Source organism: Lissotriton helveticus, chromosome 5_1, assembly GCF_964261635.1.
Source record: "Lissotriton helveticus chromosome 5_1, aLisHel1.1, whole genome shotgun sequence".
Taxonomy (NCBI): domain Eukaryota; kingdom Metazoa; phylum Chordata; class Amphibia; order Caudata; family Salamandridae; genus Lissotriton; species Lissotriton helveticus.
In genome coordinates this window covers 566,111,958-566,125,858 of record NC_136065.1, presented here as the reverse complement: position 1 = coordinate 566,125,858, position 13,901 = coordinate 566,111,958, and the positions used below count along the sequence as shown (strand labels likewise).

General features: G+C 44.0%; 1 protein-coding gene across 2 annotated transcripts in view; it reads left to right on the top strand.

Annotated features, from left to right (window-relative positions):
* Positions 1 to 6,786: 6,786 nt before the first annotated feature.
* The window catches only part of A1CF (APOBEC1 complementation factor), a 238,756-nt gene continuing 231,641 nt past the window's right edge, over positions 6,787 to 13,901 (top strand). For both annotated transcript variants that reach the window (XM_078642914.1, XM_078642913.1), the window contains exon 1: positions 6,787 to 6,898. The gene's annotated coding sequence lies outside the window, so the exon portion shown is untranslated. The remainder of the gene's footprint in view (positions 6,899 to 13,901) is intronic.

The following is a 13,901-nucleotide window of genomic DNA, read 5'->3' as shown; positions in this document are numbered from 1 at the left end:
TGGACCAGAGGGCGGAGGTACAGATTGAAAAGTATTGGGCTGATGGCCGAGCCCTGTGGCACCCCCTGCCCTACTTTCCTTGGCTCAGAGCAAAAAGGAGGAAGCGAGACCAGCTGTTGCCGACTGCCAAGATAGGATATAAGCCAGTCTCTTGCAGCCTCTGTGACCCCACACTCTTCAAGTCTCCTGACAAGGGTCCGATAGCAGACCGTGTCGAACGCGGCCGACATGTCGAGCAGCACTAAAAAGGCTGCCCGACCACTGTCGACCCGCGAACGAAGGTTGTCCAGTACGGTTACAAGCGCGGACTCCGTCCCGTGCCCGGGGCGGAAGCCGAACTGTGCCTCATCGAACCAACCAATGTTTTCGAGGAAGCCTGAGAGCGAACGGGTCACCCATTTTTCCATGATCTTAATAGGAAAAGGGAGCAAGGAGATTGGCCGATAGTTGGAAAGACAGGTCGGGTCCAGCGTTGGTTTCTTGAGCAGAGGAGACACTACTGCTAACTTCCAACACTCGGGGACAGATGCCAACTCCAGAGACTGGAGGCAGATGGAATACAACGGTTGAAAAAGTTCCGCATGAAAAGCCTTCCAAAATTTGGGAGGCAAAGGATCACGCGGAGAGCCCGAAGATACCATGTTTGCCAGACTGCAGAATTCCTCAAAAGAGGGACGAGGGAAAGATTTTAGTTGGGGTCGACTGGAGAAAATATCCGGAGCTCCCAAACTAGAAACTGGGATACTCAACTGGGGTCGACTGGATGAGCCGTCCGGAGCTCCCAGACCAGGGCCACAGGCACTAGTCTGGGGTCGACTGGGCAGGTCAACCGGAGCTCCCAGGTCAGGAGCTGCTATTGGAAGACGCGATTCGGTCGGCTGAGGTCGACTGGCTAACCCGTTCGGAGCTCCCAAGCCAGGACTAAAGCCAACTGGCCGGGGTCGACTGAGCGGGCTAACCGGAGCTCCCAGACCGAGAGCGTCGGGCAGGGGGTGTTTTAAGCCCTCTAAGATCTTAGCAGTCTTCTCTTCAAAAGCACCCGCCAGGGAATCTCACAGGGCCTGTGATGCGGGGACCGTATTAGCCACACATATAGGGTGGGGCATGTCCCTGACGATCTTAAACAATGCTTGCGATTTATTAGGTGCCTGATTCAAGGTGGATTCCAAAAAAGCCGCCTTAGCATGCTTAATCTGCGCTTTATAGCCCTGCGGGCGGGGCCGTGACGGAACCACGCCGTCATGAGCACACGCCGCCTGTGGCTCATGGCGGCCTGGTTCCGTCACGAGCAAGGCAGTGTCGTACTCACCCCCCACCCCACCAGCGCTGCAGCGGAATTCCCACCACAGCAAAGGGGTTAACTGACCTGCAAGGTCACTATTGTGTTGAAACTCTAATAATTACTGTCCAAAACAGAGAATCCTATGAAAGATAAAAGAAGCCAGAGAAGCAAAATATATTGTTCTTCGTTCAGTTGAAAATGTGTGTCATGCTTATTGTCAGTAGCAGTCATCACATGACAATGATAGGGATCAATCAGTTAATCAATCAGAGCTCTTATAGAGTGCAGCTAATCACTCATTAGGGCCTCAATGTGCTGGAGGGTGGGGTGAGGGGGTTCTGCAGTTCAGTTGAAAAGCCAAGTCTTGAGGTCCTTCCTGGTTTGAGGCAGTGAAGGTGATTGCCTGAGATGTAGAAGTGGAGAGTTCCAGGTCTTCACAGCGAGGTAGGTTAAGGATCTTCCTTCGGCCGAGGTATTGCTGACCATGGGATAGTGGCGAGGGCCACATGTAAGGAGTAGAGATGTCTGGTGGGTGTGTAGAAGGAGAGACAGTAGTTGAGGTATGCAGGTCTGGTGCTGCGGAGGGCTTTGTAGGCATACGTGAGATGCGTGGGGTGAAGGCTGAAACCATGAAGATAATTGAAAGGGAAGTTTAGCTAGAACCGTTTGCTGCTCCCCATTGTTAGAAATGGGGGTCTGTAGTTGGCAATGGCTGGCACCCTGTTCAAATAGGGACCCTTCCTTCCAGTCAGGGAAAGGGAGGTACACACCCAGGATAACTCTTGCTTACCCCCTAGGTAGCTTGGCAATAGCAGTCAGGCCTATCTCAGAGGCAAAGTGTAAAGCACTTGTACATAAACACACAGTAACACAGTGAAAACACTACAAATGGACACCACACCAGTTTAGAAAAGCCTCTGCCTTTCCCTGACCTGGATTTAGATACCGTACAGGGGTGGAGACAGCTTTGTGTGTGGGCGGACACAGCCCTATTCAGGTGGCAGTGACAACTCCTCCCACTCAGCTCAGCTCAGGAAGACCCATCAGCCTTGTGATGGGTCATCAGGATATGCAGGGCACACCTCATCTCCCTTTGTGTGATTGTCTAGAGTAAATGCAAAAACAGCTCAACTGTCAGTCTAAAGGAGACGTGGATTCCACAGGCAGCAGCAAACGCAAGCTAAACAAAGGTAGTAATTTTTGGAAAATACGCCAACAAACTCAAACATCAATGGAGACTGAAAAATTTGAAACTAGCAGCAACAACTAAATGTAATTATCTGGGGGTTTGGATCATCAGCAACGGCACGCCCACAGCACATATCGCATCCATAGAATAAAAAGCTAAGGGGGTGACATACGCTCTTTGCTAACTCAACTCCAAACTGCCAAGCCCAACATCTGAGCCCATCCGAAAAGTCATGAGAGCTAAGTTACTTCCCTCAATTACATATGGACAATTAGCATTTCCTGCTGCATCAATTAACACCTTGGAATTTGCCAACTGCCGAGCATTTAACCCCTTGGCTGCGGCGCTAATTCCGCCGCGGCGCTGAGCGGGTGGGGGATGAACGTGGCGCCGCCATGCTCGTGATGGAACCACACCGTCATGAGTTACGGGCGAGCTGTGCTCACGACGGCGTGGTTCCGTCACGACCCCGCCCACTCAATAATTCGCCCGCACAGGCGGGGAATAAGTGCCGCATGGGCGGAGCGGCCGCAACATGACGGAACCACGCCGTCATGAGCACACGCCGCCCGTGGCTCATGACGGCGATGTTCCGTCATGTGCAGGTAAGGGGTTAAACAGATTTTTCGGACACCCACCCATGCCCGGAATGCCTTGGTACGGCTGGAATTTGGGTTAAACAAACATTCTTACGAACATTTGGCATCAATTATTCGATATTATAGAGGGGCTTGCGCAGCACTGCCAAATACAATGAAAGCAATTTTTTAAAGGAAATCTTTAGGAAAGGTAAAATTCCTGGGCCAATGGCCTTCTTACTGCCTGCACTGAACTGCACCTTGACCTGACCAACTGGCAGGATTTTATTCACCAACCTGGAATTTTAAAAACCATTTTAAAGAAACAAGTTAGACTACTATTCAAGCAAGACGACATGAGGCTAATAGACTCCTCCTGCAGCCAGGGCTGGACTGGCCGTTGCGGGCACCGGGCAATCCCTTGGTTCGCCGCAAGGGTGGGGGCCGGTTTTGGGTCCCTGGGGGCCGTTTTTGTTACAGGGCCGTTTATGCAGCATAGCTGCAAAATCGGCTCTGTAACAAAATTGTCCGAAAACCGGCCCCGGCTAAGAGCTCGGTCTCACCCCCAACCTCCCACCGGGGGGGGGGCGGCTGAGCACTTTGCCGGGGCCAGTTTTGGTTCCCAGTCCGGCCCTGCCTGCAGCAATATTGGGCTCTTAGCTAGTCCCTACAAGGGTAAACTGAGACAGCCATATCTTGACTCAGCCTTGAACAAAACAACTTTAAAGCAAATTCTGTTAGTCAGACTCATGGTACTGCCAACAAAAGATATAAATATTTGTTGGAAATCACTAGAGGCGTTCACGATCTTCAGAATGTGTCATCGGTAAGAGGAATCTATGGCTCACCTGGGTTGCATCTGCCCCTGACTGAACCATGCCTGTTGCACTTTACTAAAACCTCTGTTTTTAAAATATGGCACTCGTACCTGCTCAGACGCAATGAAACTTCTTTTTAATTTGGAGATGCCAATGGAATTGGTCAGACTAGCGAAATTTGCACGCCAGCTTAAAGAACTCCTAAGTAAACATCGAGCCAAGTATTATCGGCTGATCACAGGTTCAAACCTGTGAACATATATCTAATTTTTTAAGTCTCTTAATGTCATGCTTTGTGATTGCTTTACTTGTTAAATGAAATTATACAATCATGTTTTTTTAACGATTGAAGAAGGTGCGCGGATGAGACACCACGCCCAGTTTTTTGTAACAATTTTAATTAATTGAAACAATAAATACATTCATTCACAGGCACGTAGAGGCACAGAATGGTAAATCAAGAAAATGCCCACTTTCTAAAAGAGAAAAAAGAGCAATTTACCGACTACAAATTGTTTTAAACCTGCTATTTATGGGAAAAACATACCAAGTGATACTCCTGGGTAGTTAGGGCATATGTTATTCATACCCTTTTAGTTTATTTTTTAAGGTGTAAACATCTCATATGAAAAGGAAACTTTACGTTCTCTCACAATTAGCAATTTTTTGTCATATATACAAATATACAATACATTTAGACAATACAACACTTACATATATAAACTTTCTTTGCAATATATACAGACTGATGTAACAAGTTTTTTAGCAATTACTAGACCCTAAATTAATTCTGTGGTCTATCAAGCAACTAATAGCTAGTCTTTTTCTGTGTGCCGACGCGTTTCGAACTCGGTATATTCAATTGTCGAGTTCTCCTCAGGGCTCGGTCTCTTGAATTTTTCTAAAAATATATAAAACAAAGTGTTTTTACTTTTGTATCCATATTCCGTCTGCTTCTCAACTAAGTACTCTAATGTCACGCTTTTTACCTTTGTCCCAGCAGCCGCCGGTCCGCAGGTACTTTATTTACTTTCAACTGGAGTTGCTTGGACCTGTGGGTAAGTGAGGGCAAGATGTAACCTATGCCTCAGTTCAAATACAAACAAAATCGCTCGAACTTAAACTCGGCATACCTCAGGGTTTCTGTGGGGGATCTTATGAGGACCCTCAGAGTTGTTTTTCTCTGTTCACCACGATACTTTATCTACCTAGAAAATGACAGTGCATTACTTCAAAGTTTGTATCCGATAAAATAAAACTAGAGAAGGAGTTCAACACTAGAAAAGGCATACCTGGCGTACTCGCCGGTTTCAACTTCAGGCTGCAGCGTCTCTCTATCTATTCTGCGCGTCAGCCTGCAAACGACAGTACAGTTCTTAGAATTGTCCAATTTAATTTAATCAAGTCTAACAAAGGCATTCACTTCTCGGCGAGGCATACCTGGCGTGCGCGCCGTTTTCAATTTGGGCTGCAGCGTCTCTCTATGTTCCACGTATTTTTCGTATTTTTCAACCTCCGGTCAGGAAACCCACTATTATCCTGTGTGTGTAAAGGCCATCACTTTCTAAAAGTGGCATTTTCAAACACACAATTTAAAAACCACCTTCACAGAAAGATGTGTTTTTAAATTCGAAGTTCGGAGAACTCAAACTCCAAATCTCTATCTATTCCCAATTAAAGGTTACACTTTTAGTATGGTAAAAGGCAGTTCCAATGATAACCTATGAGAGAGATAGCCCTTGCCATAGTGAAAACCGAAATTGGTAGCATTTCACTATTAGGACATGTAAAACACACCAGCACAACTTCTACCTTTCACACACACACTGCACCCTACCCATAGGGCAAACTTGGGCCTACCTTAGGGGCGCTTTACAATTATAAAAGGAAATGTTTGGGCCTGTATAGGGACAGTGTAAGGAAACCACGATTGGACCGAAGCTAATGAACTGCTGAAAGCTAGGACCGTATGATGTTATTTAACTGTCCAGATTCCCATGTCTTGGGTTTCAAAACCATGGGAAGGGCAATTGTCCCTATGCTGATGCCTATTCTGGTCTGAACAAGAAACATACCCACAGTCTTGGAGCTACCAGCACTAACAGCCTTAAGGTCTGCTCCTATTAACAAGAAATCATTCCTATTTACGAATGCACCAACTCATGAAACCAGAGACACAAGGCATTGGCTTGTGTGGCTGGCATGTCAGTCTGTGACAGGCTTGTCAAGGCCTGTTTCAGGCTCATTCTGCATAGCTTTAAATAATTTTCTCCATAACACCCTGCTACTGCAGTAAAAGAGTGGGCAAACATATTTTTCTTTCCAATCAGACAGTTGTCATTTTGCAGGCCATAATACCGATTAAAATATCACAATCCGCGCTGATCGCTTTGTCACGCATTCCTTGAAGCACCATAGGAGATAAAATCACTTTCTGACGATTCAGGAAATTTTGACCGGGTCATTGCAAAGACAGGTCAATCGGATGGAGCGGTTGGCGAGTTAATGTAACATTTCAGAGAGGAGCAAATTAAACATTTGCAACGTTAGTTCCCAATCCCCCTGGCAGATGAGTTGTGTGTTTAGCAGGTGCACGCCATGCAGGCAGCAGTTCACCACTACAATCAGAAACCTGGCCAATAAAAACACAAAATAATCGTTTTCAGTAAAAGGTTTTAAAATAAACCAAGGCCCAATGACAATAAAGTCATCGTAAATTGGTGTTCAGTTCTCGTGGGCTTACGCTTCCCAACATAAACCTGCCTCCCTTACTTGCTGCCTGCATTTTGTAAACAAATGCGGTTTGCCCTGATGCCGCCTCGTGCGTGTAGCCCAACTATCTGGTCAAAGGCTGCGCTGAGCGAGGAGATAGAGCCAGTTAAAGTTTAACCCGCGGGGATTGTAAACCACCCCTGGGCCAATGAACCTTTGGAGTTTGATAGGATGATTACAGAATAAGCAGAGTGACACGTCGCAAATCCACCATAATCAACGAGGACATTTTCGGGTGGAGATCTCTGGAATTGCTCAGGTAAGTCTGCCTTCTCGTGACACAGCAGGTGATTTAAAGTGGTTTTGTCACTGCGTGTTTTTTGAGCTGTGGTCACGCAGCGTTGCCTTGGGGCCGGGGAACACGAAATGATAATTTGCTTCTGAATCCCATTTCCACCATATTTCTTTATGGTTTGGGTGTGCTTTTTTGATCCAATCCGGTTCGCAACAGCGTACGTGATTTGCAATTGCAGAGGTCAACGTTTCCAATTTTTCTAGGTACGGTAGAATGTAATATTTGCTTCGGACGCGACAAATTGACTTGTTTTTTTTTTGTGAATGCATAACTTGTTTTAGATCAATGTTTCAGCTTCAGGGACCCCCCATTCAGACTCAAGAAGTGTGGGATTCTCGGGGCCACTAATGACCTGGGAGGGGGGCAATATTTTGTGCTACGCCACTGAGCTACCTTCATGTAGAGCTGACATGCAATATCGGAACTAATGCAAGTTATGGATTATATTTTCTACATATGTGTTGGTTTGGAGTCTCATTCTGCGAGGGTTAATTAAAACCCAGGCGTTGGACGTGGTAAATAAGAGACAGAGAAGTAAAATAAATATTCTCCTGCCTGTACAATGTTTGAAAAGGGGGCCTGTTAACAACAGGCTGTGCATACAATGGGGCAGAAGAAGAAAGCACAGTGCTAGAACTAACAGATGGCGCCTGGTTTTACCTGCTGCAGGTCAAGAAGTTATCTCACTAGACCTGTTAGCCTCAGGTCACCTTGTCATGAAGACCATCTGCCAATAAGAAGATTAGGAATTAAAATAAAAACAAATATAAACATAACAATTAGGCTGTTAGGTTCACCCGAGAAGTCCATAGAGTTTAACCGACGGTTCTAACAGAAAGAGTTTAAAATAAATCCCTTCTTCGTGGCGGCGCAGCACAAAATGTACATCTCAGTTTTGTTGCTGTTGTGCTTTATGTGGGACGGTTCTGTGAGAGGAGTACCGCAGGGGTAGTTATTTTGTCACCTGACACCCTCCAGAATTCATACTTGTTTCATGTCGAGATTTTTTTTTTTTTCAACTTGATATATCGTTTGTGTGGAAGGGGTACTTTCAAATAAAAAAATAGCATTAAATGTAGGGGTTTATAAAATGGGAGCGATCATGGCTACAGATAGTTAAAGCATACGTGGGAATTGTTTTTATTGCATGAAAAATGAGTTTTCTACATCCAGTATCTATGACATCCCCATTTTAAGATCTCAAAAAAACACCCAGTGAAATATCACAGGGTGCGCTTTTTGTGCACTATTTGTTACTATTCTGAGGAAAAATAATATATTGGAAAGATGCAGCAGCCCCCCAATATTCAACTCCACCCAGAATCCCTTGCTCAAGGACCGTTACTTCATATTTAGGAAAAGCAGACGTATGTGTGTAAATGTGTGAGGGTGAATATACACTGTGTAGTTTACCTGACTTGGAAGAAAAGCTGCAAACAAATCTGTCATCTGAAAGTGGTATCGTTTTAAGCATGAACTTGTCAAAGACACTCAGCTCTAAAAGATTTTCGATGGTAAAACAAAATAGGACAACACTGTGTATGACAAAAAACTGCTGGCGATTTTTGTGAATATGGGCTATGAGATTTATAAAAGTGCATTAGGTGGATTCACTCAGTTCCACACCCAATCCCTGATTCACTTCGGTTGACATACTCACAAAACTAGAGACACTGTCAAACACATGCTGATCTGCACTTTGGTCATTTCCTTAGAGGCCTTTCAGTGCAACTGTTAACTTTTTGTTCTGATGAAGACCGGCAGACCTACCGCCTATGAGGTTGAAACCTTGACATACTAAAGTGAAAAAAATGAGAGATACAGTCATTAGTAGCCGCTCCTGTTAGTTTGAATTTACCAATATAAAATCAGATACATTTCACCACTTGTATACATCTGATTTTATAACCTGCTTTGAAGAATTAAGCAAAGCAACCTAAATGATATAGTCAGTGAGAAAAATAGGGGAAACACCCAGTAGAATGTACAGTGAAAAAGATACACTAACGAGACATGTACCACACATCTGCATAGCTCTTTTTCAAAAGATGTGACCACTGAATCAAGGAGATATAGGCAAGCCAATAGTGCTCTATTACTATTCACTGGTTTATCACTAACTATCTGGCATACGTACGCGAGACAGGGCATTGCCAACTAGCAAGAGAGTGGTCTCAGAGTGTGGAAAAGAGGCATTTGTCCTTGTTTCCACTGTCACTTAGCTCTATTTCAATATATAAGTGCTCAAGTTTGAGTTCATTCAAAAATACATGGGAATGAATTTTTGTGTGAACTTCAGCAAGGTTTGCTTTTTATTGGTTTGTAGAAAGATGTTAAGATAAACTAAAGTTTCCCAAAAAATTCTTTAATCTTAAGATATTCTAGCCAGAAAATGGAATGAGACATTAATAAGGCCATGGCTGTTAAGGGTGCGTGCTAGCACCCACTCTCTTTTTAATATATATTAATGGGGTAGTGCAGTACTTTGAGAACTTTCCTATGGATGCACCATCCCTGGCTGAATCTAAGATCCCCCTATTAATGTTTGCCGACAACACCCTTATTCTTTCTAAGACAAGACAGGACCTCCAAAGTGCCCTCACGAGGTTTGAGGAGTTTTGTGAGGATCATGATCTCGTTGTTAATGTGGATAAAACTAGAATATATGGTCCTACAAAACAATAAGAATACTGTGGGTGCTGTCAAAATGAAGGGGGGAACGTTAGAGCAAACAGAGACCTTTTTGTATTTAGGGGTTACAATTGATAAAAAATTTAGCTGGAAGCCCCAAATAGACCTGCTCACTGTTAAGCACGTACAACTGTCAGGTGCTCTGCTGAAGGAGCAGAGATTATCACACACCAAACCAATTACTCCTGTGCTACACATTTATACCTCCAAAATTGGCGCCTCGATCCCTAGCAACTGACGCTCGAGCACCTTACTGACAGCTCAGACGGCGCTCTGACTTCACAGTGATCGCACTCGGATCCACTGCCTACAGATCTTAACATTCGGGGTTGACCCACCGGCTCCCCTCCAGGTTGTGATAACTCCTCCTGCTCTACCAGACCCCAATGCACCCCCCCTGTCTTGATAAAGACCCGCCGTGACCACCGACTGGGGCGCACCAGGGTCGAAACGTCGACGCTCAATATTGGTCAAGATACCTCCAGGAACTTGCACAGTAACCACCTGTTTCCTTGGAGCATTAACTCAAAACTCTGGCCTTCCAACAAAAGAACCCCCCCCCTTGTATAAATTTGTATATACATGTCACTAAATGTAATGCACTAGTCACTTTGTTCACCAACAGTCACTCATCACATGTTTTAGTAGTAAATGAAGTAATTCCTGTGTATTGTGATTGTGTCTTTTATTATATAAAAGTTTTTGAACTTCAGTTGTTTTCAGAGAGGTTTACTTTATTGTTTAATGAGCTGATATAGCCTTCTTTCAAAGCAATTCTTGCCGCTACCCAACAGAACCACTTTTGTTTTTAATCTTGATCCTATATTGGGCAGAATTGTGGGATTATGCCAAACTGGACCCTCTGGTGTTAACGCAGAATACATTTTTGAGGTCCATAATTGGCCTCCCACAGTCTACCCCGCTACTACCCCTCTATTTGGATCTTGGTTGCCATTCGGTTAGAGACGTGGTACACTATAGGTCAGTCGCCTACTAGAGGAGGTTTTGGGTGACACCCGAGCTATCACACTATGCATTGGCCCTGTTAGAAGTTAGAGAACTGGACGTCTCCGGGAAATTCTGTGGCTACGGTGTGTTAAAAATATACTTAGTAAGATGGGGATGAGCCGCCTCTGGACAGCACCTGCCAAAAGTACATTTTCATCTAAAACCGAGTTAAAGGCAGCGTACTGGAACATGGTAGTCATGAAGCGGTTCTCAGCCAACATTAACCCCTCTCTGTCTAAATCGTTTCTTGACAGCAAGCATGAGGCTTCCTATGAGGGTTACTGGGATCACCACCCCCAGAGACAGGAAACTGTATCATCAGTTTAGGGTGGGCTCGATTCCCACAAATGCTTTTATCAACAAATGTTGCGCTTCCAATAATAACTGTACCTTTTGTGATGATAAGAAGGAATCAGTGCCACACATTTGTTTTGCCTGCCCATTGTACCATGAACCCAGGTCCCGATGGTTGAAACCTATCTGTTCAAACATGGGGACCAGGTCCAGCAGCGAGGCATTCAGGATCTTAAAAACATCTATGGAAGGTCCCCTAGTCATCGCTGTTGCAAAGTTCCTGGGCTGGGTATGGGTGATCCGTTGGAAAGCAAGAACGACTGGGTAAATGTTCACGCCTATGTTTTGTAGGCTTATACCAACAATCTAGCACTATGCACTTTATTGTATGATGCTGCCCCTAATGGTGATCAATGAAGGGTGGTTCTGCCGACAGTAGTGTTGTTAGGGTGGGATTAAGTGTTTTTAAGGTATTTATTGTAATATCATGACATTTTAGGGTGATTATTTTAAATCTAGTCAAATATTTTTTTTTAAATGTATGTTGGATACCCTCTGTTCTCATTCCCTTGTACGTTGTTCTGACTTTTATGATTTATTTTTATCGAATTAAAGTTTATGACTGACTGACTGATAAGGGATGAGAGAATGTGTATCATAAGGTCAATTACTAAAGGTTTGAATGAATTTTGTCATGATTGCGATATCCAGGGATTTATTGAGTATTTCCTACTTCATTTTTTTTTAACAAGGACCATTTAAAAAAAATATGCGAAATAGCAGTAAAATGCACATCACTGAGACTGTTGGGGTCTTCATAATGGACAATGGAGGAAGGTAGTAGGGTATTAGGTGACACGTTGCAACTTTTGGGTAGGGGTTAATTTGCTGTTCGGAAAAAGAGCTCATATGATTAAGAAGGTATACTTAGCCCACAAACATAACCCATACAGTAGAAATAAAATAAGGGCATCTGAAAATGAAAACAATAGTAGAAAGATTCAGCTGAAAAACAAGAAATAAAAATGAGAACATTTTTCACATTCAGTAAGATGAACCAATTCAAGAGAGACATATTCTTTGTAAACACACACAATATGTACATATAGATGCCATCTAGGGTCTGTACCAGGTGAGGAACTGATAGCTTTCCATTACTGTTCTAAACTACTTAGTACATATGTTTTTATTCTGGTAGTGAACTTTCAATGGCTGTGTCTAATGATAGTTGGTGTATGGCCGGAAGAAACGTTAGCCTGCAGGCTGCTTCAATTGTAAAACCTACAATTTTATGAAGGGAATCTTGCAACAAATGCACATAATAGATTCATAGTACCTTCCTATTTAGTCGTGATCAAGGAACCTATGTCAGTTAGTCACTGGACCAGACTGGGTTCTTGTCATATACCCCTTAGATACATCAAAGAATAGGGTTGTGCGATCTGGTGCTTGGCACGTGAAAATTAGCAACACTCAACAAGTCTAGTTATATGTTCAAATGTCAAACCACCACCCAAAGAAAGTGTTTGTTAACTATTACACTTCAGCATCTTCAGACCATTCAAAGACCAGTCTGGTTACCGTAACACATCTAGAAACACATCCAAGACCACAAATCATTCAAATCAATAGACTGTAAATAATTTCTGCCTCTCTCTTCACAGATATATCCATTAGTAAAAATTTGCATGACCCTTTATTCATGGTGTCAGAACTCCTTTCAGAGGGCCATGGGGCACACCAGTGCTACCGGGCCCAACTGTGGTGGTTAAAGCATTTTACTCCTGATGTTCCAGGGACCGACCTACTATGGGTCCTGAACAACTGGGCCAAGTACCCCTTCTGCACTTGACTATTAGTGGTAGCTGTGGTCAAGCAGTCAAGGCTCCCTTTGGGGGGATGTAGATACAGGTCAGGGAACATGGCTCATTAAATGAAAACAGTACAAACAATAAACCAATGTCCAGCCAAATACTTACTTTGATGAGAAAAAGTAGTATTTTATTTCTAATTCTACACCTGCAAAGAGGCACGACATTCAAATGCAATAACATAATCCCCCTTGTAGGCCAAGGATGAGTGAAGCACACAGCAGCTGATTTTTTTAAAAAAGGTGTGTGTTGTAGGTCTCACTCCAGTGACACAGGGTAAAAAGGTCTTCTTCACTACTTCTGATCAATACACGCCTGTTCTCCTTAACTCCCTGTGAAGGAGAGAGCCTCCACCATTATGAGTGTATCACTTTGGGTGCCCCTTCCGGTCCAACAAGATCGCAATCCATGAGACAGGCCTGTGTCATGACACACATGCATGATCCATGTTCGCCTATGACCCAAAAAATCAGCATAAAGTTGGGCACTCAGGGAAGGGGCACACATCTCCTAAAATGCAGAGTACCTTTCCGTCCCAACACATGGCAATCCGTATTTGCCACAGCGTTCACCAAAATAAATGATAAAAAAAATTCAAAGGAACTCCAAATCATCAGTGACACTAATGGCAAACTGCAGGTAAAACCTGGAAAGATAATTGAAAAAGCAATGACACTACTATATGGAGCAATGCAGCACAAACCATTAATAGCCATCAAGATTCCAGCCCATGTGAGGAATAGAGCTAAATTCTAAGAGGAAATGCACTTCACTGTAGATCAGGGCTTTCCAGGGTTGGATCCTTGCCAGATTTTTGGCATGTCCCCATTTAGATAAATGTCATTATCTTTAAGATCTAGCATGGATCCGACCATCCAGGACCAACTTTGAAGAGCCCTGCTGTAAATGAAAAACAACAGGAAGCCCTGATCCTACTCCATATTCCCACAGTCGATGAATCAGGGGATCATGACATACTTCTTAAAAGGCTCTCAGACTAGGTGGGTGTGCCTGAAGTTGATTTTGAATTCATCTAGCTCCTTTTCCTCAATCAAAGCCAGAAATTACAACTCTGCTCTTCAACGAGCCCCTCCATCGTCATG